Source organism: Muscardinus avellanarius (assembly GCF_963383645.1).
Source record: "Muscardinus avellanarius genome assembly, chromosome: 20".
NCBI classification, from domain to species: domain Eukaryota; kingdom Metazoa; phylum Chordata; class Mammalia; order Rodentia; family Gliridae; genus Muscardinus; species Muscardinus avellanarius.
In genome coordinates this window covers 5,419,830-5,434,920 of record NC_137806.1, presented here as the reverse complement: position 1 = coordinate 5,434,920, position 15,091 = coordinate 5,419,830, and the positions used below count along the sequence as shown (strand labels likewise).

The 15,091-nt window shown below is 43.3% G+C and overlaps 1 pseudogene across 1 annotated transcript; it reads right to left on the bottom strand.

Moving 5' to 3' along the window:
* Window positions 1–10,027: 10,027 nt before the first annotated feature.
* On the bottom strand, window positions 10,028–11,981 carry LOC308277627 (ATP-dependent DNA helicase Q1-like; annotated as a pseudogene). The gene has a single exon. The product of its transcript is annotated as an ATP-dependent DNA helicase Q1-like (transcript).
* Window positions 11,982–15,091: the final 3,110 nt, after the last annotated feature.

The following is a 15,091-nucleotide window of genomic DNA, read 5'->3' as shown; positions in this document are numbered from 1 at the left end:
CGTCCCCTCTCGAGTTCTTTCCTCCGTCCCAATCCAGCCATCAAGTCCGGCCCTGTAGCCGACGACGTCAGTCCCTTGCTCCTCTCTGGTTCTTTCTACATACCACAGACAGACAGACCTCCAGAAACCGCTGTTCTAGTAATATCATTTCCCGACTGAAAAGTCAGGGGCTTCTTAGGATCAACCTTAAGCACAGTATAAACACCCACCGCCCCCCCACCCCCCGCGGTCAGCGCCACCTCCTCCTCTCCTCTCCTGCCTGTAGCCTGGAGGTTCACTCTATGGCCCCAGCCCCGGTCACATTTCCTTTTCCTAAAATTTTCACATGCCTTTCTCCTCTGGATTTTGCCCCGTCATCGTTTGATTTTTTTTTTCAACAAGTATTTATTAGGCATCTACTATTTGCTTGGTTATGTGCAACTCTTGGGATATTCTGTCATTTCTACCTAATTAAGACTGGCTCACGTGGCATCTTCATAAAAATATTTTTGATTGACTGCCTTTAGCAGAACAAAACAAAAACTCTTCTCCTTTATACTTATCTCCTGCCTGCACTGGGCCCTCAGCCCGAGGAGTGCCAGATACTTCTAAATGGATACTTTTATGTTTTTATATTCTCTTTCCACCTTTTTAATTACTTGACAAGTAGCTTTATATACGTTTTAATGATTTTTCTATTAAATTTTCTATTGCAAATATCTGGTGTGATTTTTGTCTCCTGGTTGGACCCTTTTGTATATTTCAATCTTTTCCTCTCTCCCTTCTTTACTCTTAATCAGTACATAAATATGGCTAAGTCTCTCCTGTGCCAAACAAAAAACCTTCCTCATCAAGAAGTCAACGATAAACGTGTCATTTATAAATGGAGAGGGTGTGGGGACATTGGAACTCTTCTATTCTGTTGGTGGGATTGTAAATCAGTTCAGCCACTATGGAGATCAGTATGGAGATTCCTCAGAAAACTGGGAATGGATCCACCCTATGACCCGCCGTACCACTCCTGGGTATCTTTCCAAAGGGGCTGAAATCAGAGCACTACAGTAATATATGCATACCCATGTTCAAAGCAGCACAGTTCACAAAAGCCAAACTGTGGAAGCAACCTAGGTGTCATCAACGAATGAATGGGTTACAAAATTATGGAAAATACACACAGTGAAATTCTACTCAGCAATAAAGAACAAAATTATGTCATTTGCAGGAAAATAGAAGAACCTGGAGAACATTATGTTAAGTGAGATTCGCCAGTCACGGAGAGTGAAGGGTCTTATGTTTTCTCCAATATGCAGAAGCTGGGGAGTGATCGGGTACCAGGGGGACTCCAGGGGATGGAGGGGAAACCTCAGCAGAGCCAAGGAGCCGGGCTGGGGGAAGTGGAGGGGGAAGAATGAGGATCAGTGAAGGAATTACTACCATTGGCTTCGTGTACATATGTAAAAATACCATGGTCAACCCCAGTACTCTGTATGAGGAAGGGGGAGATAGGAGGAACGGGGCAGGGGAGGGCACCAAGTGCTGGGTACATGTATGCCACTGTCAACACGATTTACATCATGATAAAAAGATATAAAAATAAAAATAAAAACTTCTTCCAGTCCCTGTGTTAGTCAGCTTTCCTTTATTGTAACGAAATACTCAAGGCAATTACATATACAGTTACTTGATTCTAAAAGTTCTCTGAATTTATTGTCACCTTTCCAGTCCCACAGCCCAAGTATAGAATGTCCCCATCCTCTACACGGATCCATCTCACAAGCCTTCTCCCTTGTCCTCCAGCCTCATCCCAGTTTTAGTTCATCTTCTCCAGGATGATGATAGCAAACTTTGTAAGAGGCAAGTCTAATTTGTCTCTCTCCTTACTGAACCTAATATCTACCACTGGAGATGGAGCTGTAACAACATCCTCCTCTTCCTCCTCCTCCTCCCTATCCCTCTCTTCCTCCTTCTTCTTTTCATTTGTACTGAGGATTGAACCCAGGGACATTCTACCTCCGAGATACACCCCAGTCCTCTTTTGTATTATTTTGAAACAGAGTCTGATTAAGTTGCTGGAGGTCTTGCTAAGTTGCTGAGGCTGGTCTGGAACCTATAACCTTCCTATCTTAGTCTCCTGCGGATTATAGGTGTGTGCCTCTGCCTCCAGCTGCAACAAGCTTCTTAAATTGGCACTCAAGACCCTTCTTTAGACCAGTCCCTCTCTTCTGCAAAAGCTCCTCCTCTCATCACTCAAAAAAATGTGGCCCCTGCGTTTTATTCTCTAAGCGCACCAGGACACTTTGTGCCCTCCCTGGCTCCCAGCTAGAAACCACTTACTCATTTTTCAGATTCTTGTGAGTCATGATTTCCTCCAGAAAATCTTTACTGGGTTCCCCAGCCATCGTAAAACATTTCTCCTTTTATGCTATTGCTGACCTTACACTAGCTTCATTGACTTTATTTTCACATATTATGATATATTTGCTTCCATGATATCTGGTGGGTATTTATTGTGAGTCGGGCAGTTACGAAGTGGTTGAAGTGAGTCATTAAATCCCCACCACGGCCCTCTGAGGTATGAATGAAATCATTGCCATAAGGTCACTTGGCTAATACATGGAAGGAGTCAGACTTGAATCGAGGTTAACTTGGCTTTTGTAGAAATATTCTGAACCAATGTATCATCATTCCAGCCCATCCTAGAAATACAGTTTTATAGCGTGTTGTAGAGTTTTTTAATGAAATAATTAAAACAGCTGTTTTTCTTCCCCCCTAGGTCAATCTTTACTGAATATGCCAATTTTTTTTTTTTTTTTTTTTTTTGGTCGTGCCTATTTTAACCTACAATCCGATGTGCTCTGACAAGGGTTTACAGTTGTGTAACTACCACCACAGTGAAGCAGAACATTTCCTCAGCTCCCTCCTGCCCCTTTGATGTCGAACCTCTCCCTCCACCCCACTTTCCTGGCAGCAGCTGCCTTGCTCCTTTCCCAGTAATTTTGCCTTTTCTAGACTGTCTTAGAAGTGGAGCCACACAATCTGCTGCCTCTTGTGTCTGACTCCTTTAACTTGGCATGCTGCCTTTGAGATTCGCCCACAGTGTGTATCAGTAGATTGTCTCGTGAAATTGCGGTACGCTTATACCGTATGGTTGTCCAACAGCCACCCATTCACTGGTTGATGGACACTGGGGTCTTTCCAGTTTTGTACTGTTATAAATAAATATAACTCTGAGCATTTATATACAGGTTTTTGTGGGAATATATGTTTCCTTTCCTTGGGAAAATACCCAGAAGTGGAATTTCTGGGTCTTATGCCATACACGTGTTTAATGTTATGAGAACCTGCCAAACTGCTTTCCAAAGGAACTGGGCTGTATTTACCTTCCCACCAGCAATGGACGAGAGATCCAATTACATCACTTGCTCTACGGCACTTGATATCGTTGGTCCTTTTAATTTTAGCAGTTCCACTGGGCATGTAGCAGTGTGGCCTTCTGGCTGTGATTTACATTTCTTTCATGACTCATGGCGATCTCATTCCATGTGCATTTAGTCATTTTTGTATCTTTTTTGTGAATTATCTGCTTAATTATTTTCCTTGCTTTTAATTGGGTTGTTTGTCTTAATGGATTTGTAAAATTTCTCTCTATATTAGAAATATTTCCCATCAGTCTACGGTTTATCTTAGACACATATTTCAGTTCAGGAGCTTTACATTTTGATCAAGTATCAAATATTGGTTTTGAAGGGTTAGTTTTTGTTGTTCTGTTTATTTTTGTCCCTACCTAAGAAATCTTTGCCTGACCCCACATGAGGAGAGAATAAGAGTTTCTTTTGTTTTAAAATTCTTGTGGCTCTTATTCTTACATTGAGGTCTATCATCTATGTCATGTCTTGACATGGTTTGGGTTTCACAGTCCCGAATGTGGCTGTCCAAGGGGTCGGTACCACTGGAAGAAAATGTTGTTCTTTACATAATGAATTACCTTGGCGCCTTCATCCTCGGCGTACGTCTATTTCTGGACTTTATTCTGTTTCCTTGATCAATACATTTGTCTTTACATTAATACTGCAATACCTTGATTATTGTAATTTATAGTAAGTCTTATAAATTTATTTCTTTTAAAATCAATTTGACCATCTTAAGTCTCTTGAATTTCATATATTTTTTAAAATTAACTCGTCACTTTTCATAAGAAACTAAGATTTTGCTTAGAATTGCATTAAATCTGTAAATGTAGAGAGAATCAACAACTTAATAGTACTGAGTTGTCCAACTTATGAAGCCCTTTAAATTGAGTCCTGTATCCTTTTGATAGGACTCAAGGAATTTTTGATGGATTCCCTGTTCTTTATTATGAAAAGATTTTTCAACTTGTCTTATAAATTTTCTGTCCCCAAACTGACACTCAGGGAGTTCATGCCTGTTATGGTGAAAAAGACATTTGGAAATCATAGACTAGACATTGGGTTGCTCATTGCTGAAGGGCCAGGTATTGCTTCTAGGTCTTTCCAGAAATCTGGAGAAGCTACGAATCAGTGCACATTGTCAATCAGAAACTGACAGGACCATGCTGTGAACACAAGAGGCAAGATATCATTGTGTGGCAGTGATTGGAACTCTGGTTTTTTAGCCATAACTTTTATTAGAAATATAAAATATTTGCCAGATGTGGTGGCGCACACTTGTAATACCAATGCTTGGGAGGCTGAGACAGGAGGATCATACAGGTTCAAAGCCAGCCTCAGCTACTGAGTGAGGCTCTCAGCAACTTAGTGAGACCCTGTTTCCAAATAAAATATAAAATAGGTCTGGGAGTATAGCCCGGAGGTAGAAAGCCTCTGGGTTCTACCTCTAGTACCACATACACACACAAAAGAAATATAAAACATTAAACTAGTCATTTTCTGTCCACATTAAACTTGTCATTTTCTATCTCAGAACTACCAAGTTCTAAAACTACCAAGTGAACCGGGCGTGGTGGCGCACGCTTGTAATCCCCACGCTTGGGAGGCAGAGACAGGAGGATTGCGAAGCTTCAAAGCCAGCCGCGCTGTTTCCAAATAAAATATAAAATAGGTCTGGGAGTGTAGCCCGGAGGTAGAAGGGTTTCCAGGAACCCCAGTACCACCAAAAATAAATAAATAAATAAATAAATAAATAAATAAATACTACCAAGTGTAAAAACTATCATTTTTAATCTCAAAACTACCAAGTTCTAAAACTACCAAGTACAGAACTACACAGTTCTGTCTCAGAACTTCCAAAATAACCTTCCCACCTCCACATCCTCTGCAATCCTTTTGTGGACCACATTGTGCTGAGGTATGGCCCTTCAGTCTGTCAAAACTCTCTCCAGGAGATACTCCTTCCACAAATGACCCCCAATAAGACATCCTCTCAAAGTAAACAGATCCTTGCTGTCTTCAAATCCAACTGGGGCAAAGAACAAGCCCCAGATCTTTGGGCTTCTAAAGCCAAAAACTGTTCCTGGCTCCAAGTATTGGATTACTTGAAGTTCCATTGGAAAAAAAAATTTATTCTAGCTAATAGGAAATTAGAGTCTTAGAGTGTTATTTCAGAGGCTAAAGGAGCAGATTGTAGGCTTAGCTTTTTTTTTTTAACTTTTAAAACAATTCTGCAGAAATGGACCACCAAGAAAGTCAAGCAATCAAGAAGCTTAAGTCATGAGCATGCAGAATAGTGAGGATTGTCATACTTTGGTATTTATGTTCGCCATTAAATCTACTCCCTCTCAGCCTAGTCAGTGGCTCTCTGTCTGTCTGTCTGTCTCTGTCTGTCTGTCTGTCTCTCTGTGTCATAGAAAAGTATCAAGTAAAGCAGTATGCGTAGGAAATCAGACCCAGCTCCATTCCACAAAATTTATATCTTAAAAAGAAAAAGATTTAAACCTTTCAAACGAAGCTCAAAATAAAAAACAAGATAATTTCATGAAATAATTTATATTAGTATTAGGTTAACCTTAAATTCACAGCCATAACCAAGTTACATGTATAATTTCAAAAACACCGAACTTAACACCCTTTGTGAAAATTGTCTATGTTTGAGGCCAGCAAGGCGAAGGCATAGAAGACGTGCCGCCTGTGAATGATACTCTCAGAAGAGGTATTTATGATGTGTGAAGTGACAGGATAGCAAAAATCTAGAAGATAGTCAGATGAAAAACTTGAGCCTGTGGGCGTTGCTAAGCGTGCCCAGCAAATAGGTCTAACTAAGACATCTTGAAAGAAAATGCTTGAGAAAAATTTTTTGTTCTGCAAAAGAGTGACCAAAACAAAGTCCTTGAGATAAGATATTTAAAGTGCAATTTGGGCAGGTTAAAACAAGAAAGATTAGAAATACTGCTTAACCATGTGTGATGCTGAGTTGTGGGTTAAAGGCTTTACATCAAGAGTTTGTTCCAGAAACCTAGAAGTGAAAGAACTCACTGTTTAAATTACAGAGAAATGGTGGTGTAAAATTATTTTTCTATATCTATAGTCAACATTCAATGCTATTCTCAAAATGGTGTAGTCCTGTTTATTTGCAGCTTTATGCAAATAATTAAGATTGGAAAAATACTATCTATTGGTTCAAACCAAAGGAGATAACCAATGAAAACTTTTGTTAGGAGTTTCTGATCTAAAAAAAGAATTAAAATATGTGTGAGTAAAAATGATTCCTACTTTGCAGAAGTGAAGTTTAGTTGTTGATTTAAAATATATGTTAAGTGGTATACTGAACATCTTGAACATAATCTTAGATTGGAAGGACCACAGGAAATAATTCCATGAAATTAGGGAAATAGGATAATGTGCACTGTCGACATTAACAGATTCAAAGAAAAAAAATCACCGTTGTTGTTTTTTTTTAAGTGTTAAAATGTGTATTCTAAAGAGTTAGGAAGACCAGTGGAGCAATATCTGTTTGTGCTGAAAGAAAAATCTTCTTTAAGATTTTGAAATACTTAATATTAAAACATTTTTAAAGAACTCGAATCCCATTCATTATCACAAAAAATCAGTGTTACATAGGTCCAAGAAAAAATAGTTATATTTTTTAAATGATAGGCCTATAAAATATGATTTTAAATGACCTACAATGATTAAGAGCAGTTTTAATTCACTGAAAAAAACCATAATCTTCTCTTTATACCTATAATTCTATAAGCATTCTTCCTGAACAAGGTGACTATTGAGAATATAAACGTTTTTAAAATATATTTTTATTAATGCATTGTAGTCAAATATCACAATAGAATACATGACTTGTGAGGGTATCCAAGCACACATCATCCAATTAGCCCCATCCCCTCCCTGTCCCATTCCCTCCCCCTACCTCGATCCCATGCTTGATTTGGTGATTGACATTGATTCATTTGTTTACGTATATCCTGTGTTTTGAAAAGATTCCATCCTCCCCCATCCCATCCCCTCTGATTGGTCACCTTAATTGCTCTTCCATGGGGTCCTTTCTTCAACTAGATCTCCTCCTATTACCCATTTCTTCCTAGTTTTTGCATATTAGGGAAAGCATCTGAATTTCTATTTTCTGTATGTTTCTCTATGTATGCCACATTGCAAGTTTCAATCCCGCTCCTGAAGGCCCTGGCACCGGCCTGGCACACCAGCAGGCTCCGATCCAGGCCTTGGTGGTCCCGTCACCGGCTTAACCCCTCACCAGGCTCCAGTCCCAGCCTCGGAGGCCCCAGCAGTGGCCTTGCCTCACGGCAGGTTTCGATCCCTACCTCGCTGGTCCCGGCACCGGCCTAACACCTTGGCAGGCTCCAATCCTAGCCTCAGAGGCCCCCACACTGGCGTTGCCTCATGGCAGGCTCCAATCCCGGTCTCACTGGGCCCAGCACTGGCCTCACCCCTCAGCAGGCTCCGATCCTTTCCTTGAAGGCCCCAGAACCGGCCTTGCCACATGGTAGGCTCCGATCCTGGTCTCACTATCCCCGGTACCGGCCTACCCCTTGGCAGGCTCCAATCCCGGCTTCGGAGACCCCCACACTGGCCTTGCCTCATGACAGGCTCCGACCCAGCCTTGGTGGCCCCGGCACCAGCCTAACCCCTCGGGAGGCTCTGATCCCAGCCACGGAGGCCCTAGCACTGGCCTTGCCTCATGGCAGACTCCGGTCCCAGTCCTTCTGGCCCCAGCACTGGCCTTGCCTCATGGCAGGCTCCAGCCTGGGTCTCGCTGGCTCCGGCAGTGGCCTAACCCCTCGGCAGGCTCCGATCCCGGCCTCAGAGGCCCCAGCACCAGCTTTTCCTCATGGCAGGTTCCGATCCCAGCCTTGCTGGTCCCGGCACCGGCCTCACCCCTTGGCAGGCTCCAATCCCGGCCTCTGAGGCCCTAGCACTGGCTTTGCCTCATGGCAGTCTCCAGTCCCGGTCTTGCTGGCCCAGCACCAGCCTAACCTCTTGGCAGGCTCTGATCCTGGCCTCGGAGGCCCCAGCACTGGCCTTGCCTTATGGCAGGCTCCAATCCCAGCCACGCTAGCCCTGGCTCCAGACTCACCCCTCGGCAGGCTTTAATCCCAGCCTCAGAGGTCCCAGCTCCGGCCTTACCTCACAGTAGGCTCCAATCCCAGCCTCAGAGGCCCTAGTACCGGCCTTGCCTCACGGCAGGCCCCGATCCCAGCCTCACAGGCCCCAACACCGGGCTCACCCCTCAGCAGACTCCAATCCCGGCCTCAGAGGCCCCAGCACTGGCCTTGCCTCACGGCTTGCTCTGATTCCAGCATCACTGGATCTGGGATCAGCCTCACCCCTCGGCAGGCTCTGATCCCAGCTTTGGAGGCCCCAGCACCAGCCTTGCCTCACGGGAGGCCCCAGTCCTGACCTTGCTGGCCCTGGCACTGGCCTAACCCCTCAGCAGGCTCTGATCCTGGTCTCACTGGCCCTGGCATTGGCCTTACTCCTTGGAAGGCTCTGTTCCTGGCCTCAGACAGAGGCCCCAGCCCTGGCCTTGCCTCACGGCAGGCTCCAAACCGGGCCTCCCTGGCTTTGGCGTCGGCCTAGTCACCCGGCAGATTCCTATCCTGGTCCCCAGCACCAGCCTTGTTGTGCGTTGGGCTCTGGTCTCTGTCACTATGGGCAGGTCATCTACAGATGTTCCCTTTTTTCTTTTTTTGGGGGGGGAGGGTTGGTATTGAGGCTTCTGGAGACCCCCCACCTCCAGGTTACACTTCTGGAGACCTATCTCTCCTTTTTTAATATCTATATGTATATATTTATTTGGAAACAGGGTCTCTTAAGCCAGCAAGGCTTATTTTCTAACACAAAATTGGCCATTTATTGTTTAAGAATTCCTGTTACTTTTGTATTTTAAACATGTGATTTAACTTTGGGACAAATTTAACTAGTTGTTATCTACTTAGCCAGAATGTCCTGTAATAAATGAGATTCAGTTTTACTGTAAAATGTCAAAAAAGAGATGTGGTTTCAGGAAGCTCATAATTTTATTTTACTTAAGTAGAGATGTAGCTGTATTTTTACTGATGCTTTTATTTTTTTGTTTGGATTTTACAGCTAATTGTATAATCTGAAGTCGTCTACATTATTCAGCTTAAAGTATCACTGTAGTGATAAGCATCAGTAGTATTGCTATGAAAAAGACAGTTGTGTACCAAGGAAAACACAGGCATGTATGTGAACTTATTTTCAAGTGTTTTACATTTGAAAAATTTTACATAAATATGTTTTTCTTTCAACAATCTAGTGAGATATTGTTTCAAAAACAAATTACAAAGAGGGCTGGAGTGTGTAGCTCAGAGGTAGAATGTCCCTGTGTTCTACCCCCAGTACCACACACACACACACACACACACACACACACACAAAGAAAATTTCCCCTTTGTTTCTTACTGAAAAAATATGTAATGAGCCGTTTTCAAAAGGTCCCAAATTCTCAAATCTTCAGAGATAAGCTCTGAAAAATATAGCTCTGTACATATAAAATAATAAAGTTGTCCTTAAAATCAAACTGTTGACTAATGTATGCGTGCATAAAAGGTTCTTTTAGTGGGAAATTAGAAGCAGTCGTTTCAGGCGTCATCAATTTTTCTTTTCTTAGCCCCAGTATTCTTAGAACCAGATTGCTGAAGCATGTTGGCAGGCTTCCGGAAGTTACCTGAATTTTTTTCTTCCCCCTTTTTATCGACGCGTTCAGAATTACAAGTTTCCGATGACTCAACCCTGAAGCAGTTCTGCGTGCGCTTCTTTACTTGCATGGAAATAACTTGTGTCTCACTGTTGAGAAGATTGGCTTTAGGTCCAGTTTTCAAATATGAAATGGTAGCATAAGCTGTAAAGCTGTAGTCTTCTTTAAGGTACTTCTGCGGCAGGAAGCGCGCGATGATCTTCTCCAGGTCCTCGCGAGGAATTGCGGGGGCCGCCACACCGGCCACTCTCAGTTTGGCCGTGCCCTTTCCCGTCCAAGAGTCCAGGGGCTTCAGGGGTGTGAGCCTCTCGTTCAGGGCTGCGGCCTGTGTCAGGATCTTGATTACGTCTCTGCAGTACTCTGTTACATTCTTTTTTTCAAACACAATGTCTTTACAGCAGTTATCACACATTTTGTTACAGGCTTCTGAGTTCTACACTTCATCAAAATGTTGAGCTATCAACACCCAGCGACATTTGCTTATGTTCTGGCAGTACGACACCATCTCGTACAGCTTCTGCTGGCCCACGTTCTCCATGACCACCATTGAACTTATTCTGAATATATCTCCAAAGCCGTAATACAAAATACAGTCTGCTCTCCTGTCGTCTCGACCTGCACGCCCACTCTCCTGGTAGTAATTTTCCATGGATTTGCTCATGGAGTGATGGATAACGAACCTCACATCTGGCTTATCAATCCCCATACCAAATGCAACTGTTGGCACTACTACCGGAAGCTCATTGGCTGACCATTTTGTGTGAACCTTGGTCTTGTCTTCCGGTTCCATATTAGCATGAATTCCCAGATTCTGTAAACTAACCGTAACTTGTTCAGAGTCTTTCTGAGAGAAAGAGTTTATGATTCCTGATTGCCCTTTGTATCTCCCATTGATGAGCTTCACGATGTCCTCAATAAAGACTTCCATGTTGGGGGGCTTTTGCCAAACCTCATAATAAAGATTTGGACGATTAAAAGACGCTGTAAAAGTAAGACACTTTTCAACACACAGAATTTTCTGAGCTTCCTTCAAAACGTGATCGGTCGCGGTGGCAGTGAGCCCGATCAGCGCCGTGTTAGGAAACTGCCGCTTCAAGATGCCGAGTGCCTTATAATCGGGTCTGAAGTCACGGCCCCACTGACTGCAGCAGTGGACCTCATCCACGGTGACCCGGGGCCAGCCTCCTGCCTTCGTACGCTTTCTCTAGTCGGGACATAAACATTTTGCTTTTGGCGATCTTCTCTGGAGTCACGTAAATCAGCTTCAACTTGGAGTTTTTATTTACCATTTCAGCATGCACCCATTTCACATGTTCCTTAGAGCTAGAACATTTAACATGGTAGCTGAAATTCCTAATTGTTTTAAAACCATTAACTGGTCTTCCATAAGAGAGATCAGTGGGCAGATCACAAGTGTAAAGCCATCTGAACACAGCACTGGTAACTGATGCCATAACCTCTTCCCACCTCCCCCGTGGGCATCATGAGAAACACCTCCTTCCCAGCCATGGTCGCATTAATAGTCTCCAGCTGCAGTGGCCTGAACTTCTGCAGTTTAAAGACATTTTGAGAACCTCTTTGACTTTGCTAGACCACGGAAAATCTTCTTTGTCCCGGGCGGCAGGTGAAGAATCACATTCCGTGCTGGCCCCGGCGTCTGAAGCATCCAGACACTCTTTTATTTTCTTTGTTGAGACAGACTTTTTCTGAAGAAGCTCTTGCTGCCTTTCTGTAAGTCCTTGAATTCGAATGTCTCTTGCATGCAGATCACTGGTTACAGAATCCAACTCCTCGGTCAGAGCTGAGACGGACGCCATTCTAAAACTGAACTGGAGATGCAAATTTTTCTTTCTGTCAGCAGCCCCGCAAGATAACCTTCTATATTTTAAATAAGAGAAGACAGTATGTGTGGTTTGAGGAGGTTGTGAGAGCAAGCATTCGGCAGCAATGATTTTTATCTCCCTTCCACGATCAGAGGTCACAGCCTCACTGCTCAGCGCTGGGTCTGCTGATCCCGGTGCTCTGCGACCCCGGCACAGCAGGGCGAAGTGCGACCGCTGTGCGCTGAAGCCCCCTTACCTCAGCTTGGCTCCCGCCTGGCGCGGTATGGTTCCCTCCACCATCCCAGGCGCATTTTTCTTACAAGGTGTGTTGATAAGAGTCCCCAGCGTGCGCGGCTGGAGTGGTCCCTTCTCTGATCCCTTCTGGGGAGTTTCTCCGAAGATCTCTTTTCTTGCGTGTTGGGCGCTTCCTTGTCTCCTTGCTTCTAATTCCGCCGGTATGCACTCCCTCTGCTGTATTCTAGATACGAAGTCGCGGTTGGAAGTGCCTCCTTAAGCTGTCCAATTCCAATATCACACCAAAACCTGGTGTCCAGGGCTTCTCCAAGAGACGCTTATTCTGTTCGGCAGCTGCCATCTTCCATCCTCTTATTCTTTATTTTTCGAATATAAAAGGTTTTGATCCGGAATTACATGGAGAAATTTTAAGCTGCAAGTCAGGCGTGTGTATAAAATATTCGCAAGGACAAACTCACTTTTCTTATTTAAAATGTAATACTATTTTATTTTTAAGTTTTATAAACTCAATATTTGATGTATCTATTTGATTTTGTTTTAAGTTTTATTTCAGCTGGTAAATAACTATATTTCTATGGTACAGTATAACATGGATTTTATTTTACTTTAAATAAATTATATTTTGATGCTACTTATCTATGTTATAATCTAAATTTTCTTTAAGTGGAAGGGTACATTTGTATAATGTTAGGTAATTTATCTTAAGTTTTAAAAATGTTCTTTTGGATTCATTTCCCTTCCATTTAAGTTAGTCATATGACCGATTTTGTAAACCAATTGGAAGTGTCCAGAGATCAGTGACACAACGTAAGCCTTTGTTTCCTGCTACGTTTGATTCACTGGAAGCAGAGCCATAAGCGACATGATGATCTTTTACCTTTTCTAGAGCGGAAGCATGCTCAGTTTGTCAACCTGTACTATAAAGAGTGGCTATTTTTTCTCAACAGTAGATCGCCATGAGGCAGTTTCTTCTACCACATTGTGTTATTTAAAAGTTATCTGCTTTTTGGCAGCCGTTCAAGGGAGTTCTTTGCTTATAAATCCTCTTTATCTCATGCTACGGTTGATGCAAAATCTTGGCAGAATTTCAGTGCATTTGTCTTTTTGTACCAGGGGAGAAAAAAAATTAAGGGCTCCAGGGACTGACACTGTGCTACAAACAGTGGGAAGCCCTGTTGGCTATTCAGAAGGGTAATGCTACTAGGCACCCACAGCGCAGAATAAGGTCCCCTCGCGAGAGACAACCGTACTGTGAAAGAGAGCGTTTGGAAGCCTGAATGACTCAAAGTACATAATGCTCATTGTACACTTGACCCCAGGACTTTCACACCAGCTTAACGTCGTAGACTCGGTCCTAAGGGGCAGGCATTTAGTCCTTAGACTGGATTTTACATTTTTGGATTTTGAACTAGGTTTTTATAATCTGTACATACCAGCTTGGTTGCTAGAGGTTGTGAGGTTGAAAAGAATATGGGGTACCATGACACTCGAAGAAGAAAAAAAAGAGTTCTGAGACAACATATGCCTTTGACGTAACATCTCATTCTGTGACTGATGCCCGGAACCGCTGGCTCCTTTCTGCATGAACACGGCATCCCTGCAAATGGGTGACCAGGGAGCACTGTCCCAGCAGCCCCTTGGAGGACACCTGCTGATCCCTTTAGTTTGACATTTGTTTTGTTTTGTTTTGGTACTGAAGACTGAACTCAGGGGTGTTCTACCTCTGAGCTATAACCCCAGGCCTATTTTATTTTATTTTATTTTACTTTTGAAACAAGGTCTTGCTAAGGTGTTGAGGGTCTCACTAAGTTGCTGAGGCTGGTCTCAAACCTGTGATTCTCCTGTATCAGCCTCTAAAGTACTGGGATTACAGGCATGTGCCACCTTCCCAGCTCTAGTTTGACTTTTGACATAAACAAATACCCAAATTAACAGTAAAAACAACAACAACAACAACAACAACAACAACAACAAAACAATTCAGCCGGGCGTGGTGGCGCACTCTTTTAATCCCAGCATTCGGGAGGCTGAGACTAGAGGATCGTGCAGGTTCAAAGCCAGCCTCAGCTGGCTTAAGAGACCCTGTTTCCAAATAAAATATAAAAACTAAAGCTGGGAGTGTAGCCCAGAGGTAGAATGCCCCTGGGTTCCATCCCCAGTATCACAAAAAAATAAAAAAAGGATACTATAGTGATACGTGTATATCCATGTGTATAGCGGCACAATTCACAACAGCCCAATTATGCAACCGTCCTAGGTGTCAACAGATAAAGAAAATGCGCTATATGCACAGTGGAATGTTACTCATCCACAGAGAACTAAATTGTGTGAGCTGAAGGGAGATGGGTGGAACGAGAGTCACTAGGCTCGCTGAGTGTGGTTAGCCAGGCTCAGAAAGTCCAAGGTTGTACGTTTCTTCTCAAATGTGGAAGCTAGAGAGAAAAGAAGAAACATAAGTGACGTTAGGTGAATGAGGAGAGAGACAAGTGGATTGTGGTGTGAATTCGGAGAGAGATGGGGAATGGGTGGGGAGGAGGATTGAGGGAGGACACAGCTCAAATCACGCGGTGTCCATGTATAAAGGTATCACTGCCGACCTCACTAACATGTACCAGGAGGGGCCGGGGAGCAGGATAGGACGCAGAGCAGATACTCAAGTGCGGTGGGCCTGTATGTGTGCACCACTTTGAACCTCGCTACCGTGTATAATTACAATGCACAAACAAAATATTAAATTTAAAAAGCTGAACAACACAGCCTGTTTACAACACTGCCTGTGTTTAAGGATGAATCCCTTGAGCTGAGAATAACTAGGTGGATCAATATACAACCCAGAAGAATCACCAGAATCAACTACTGGGCACAATGTG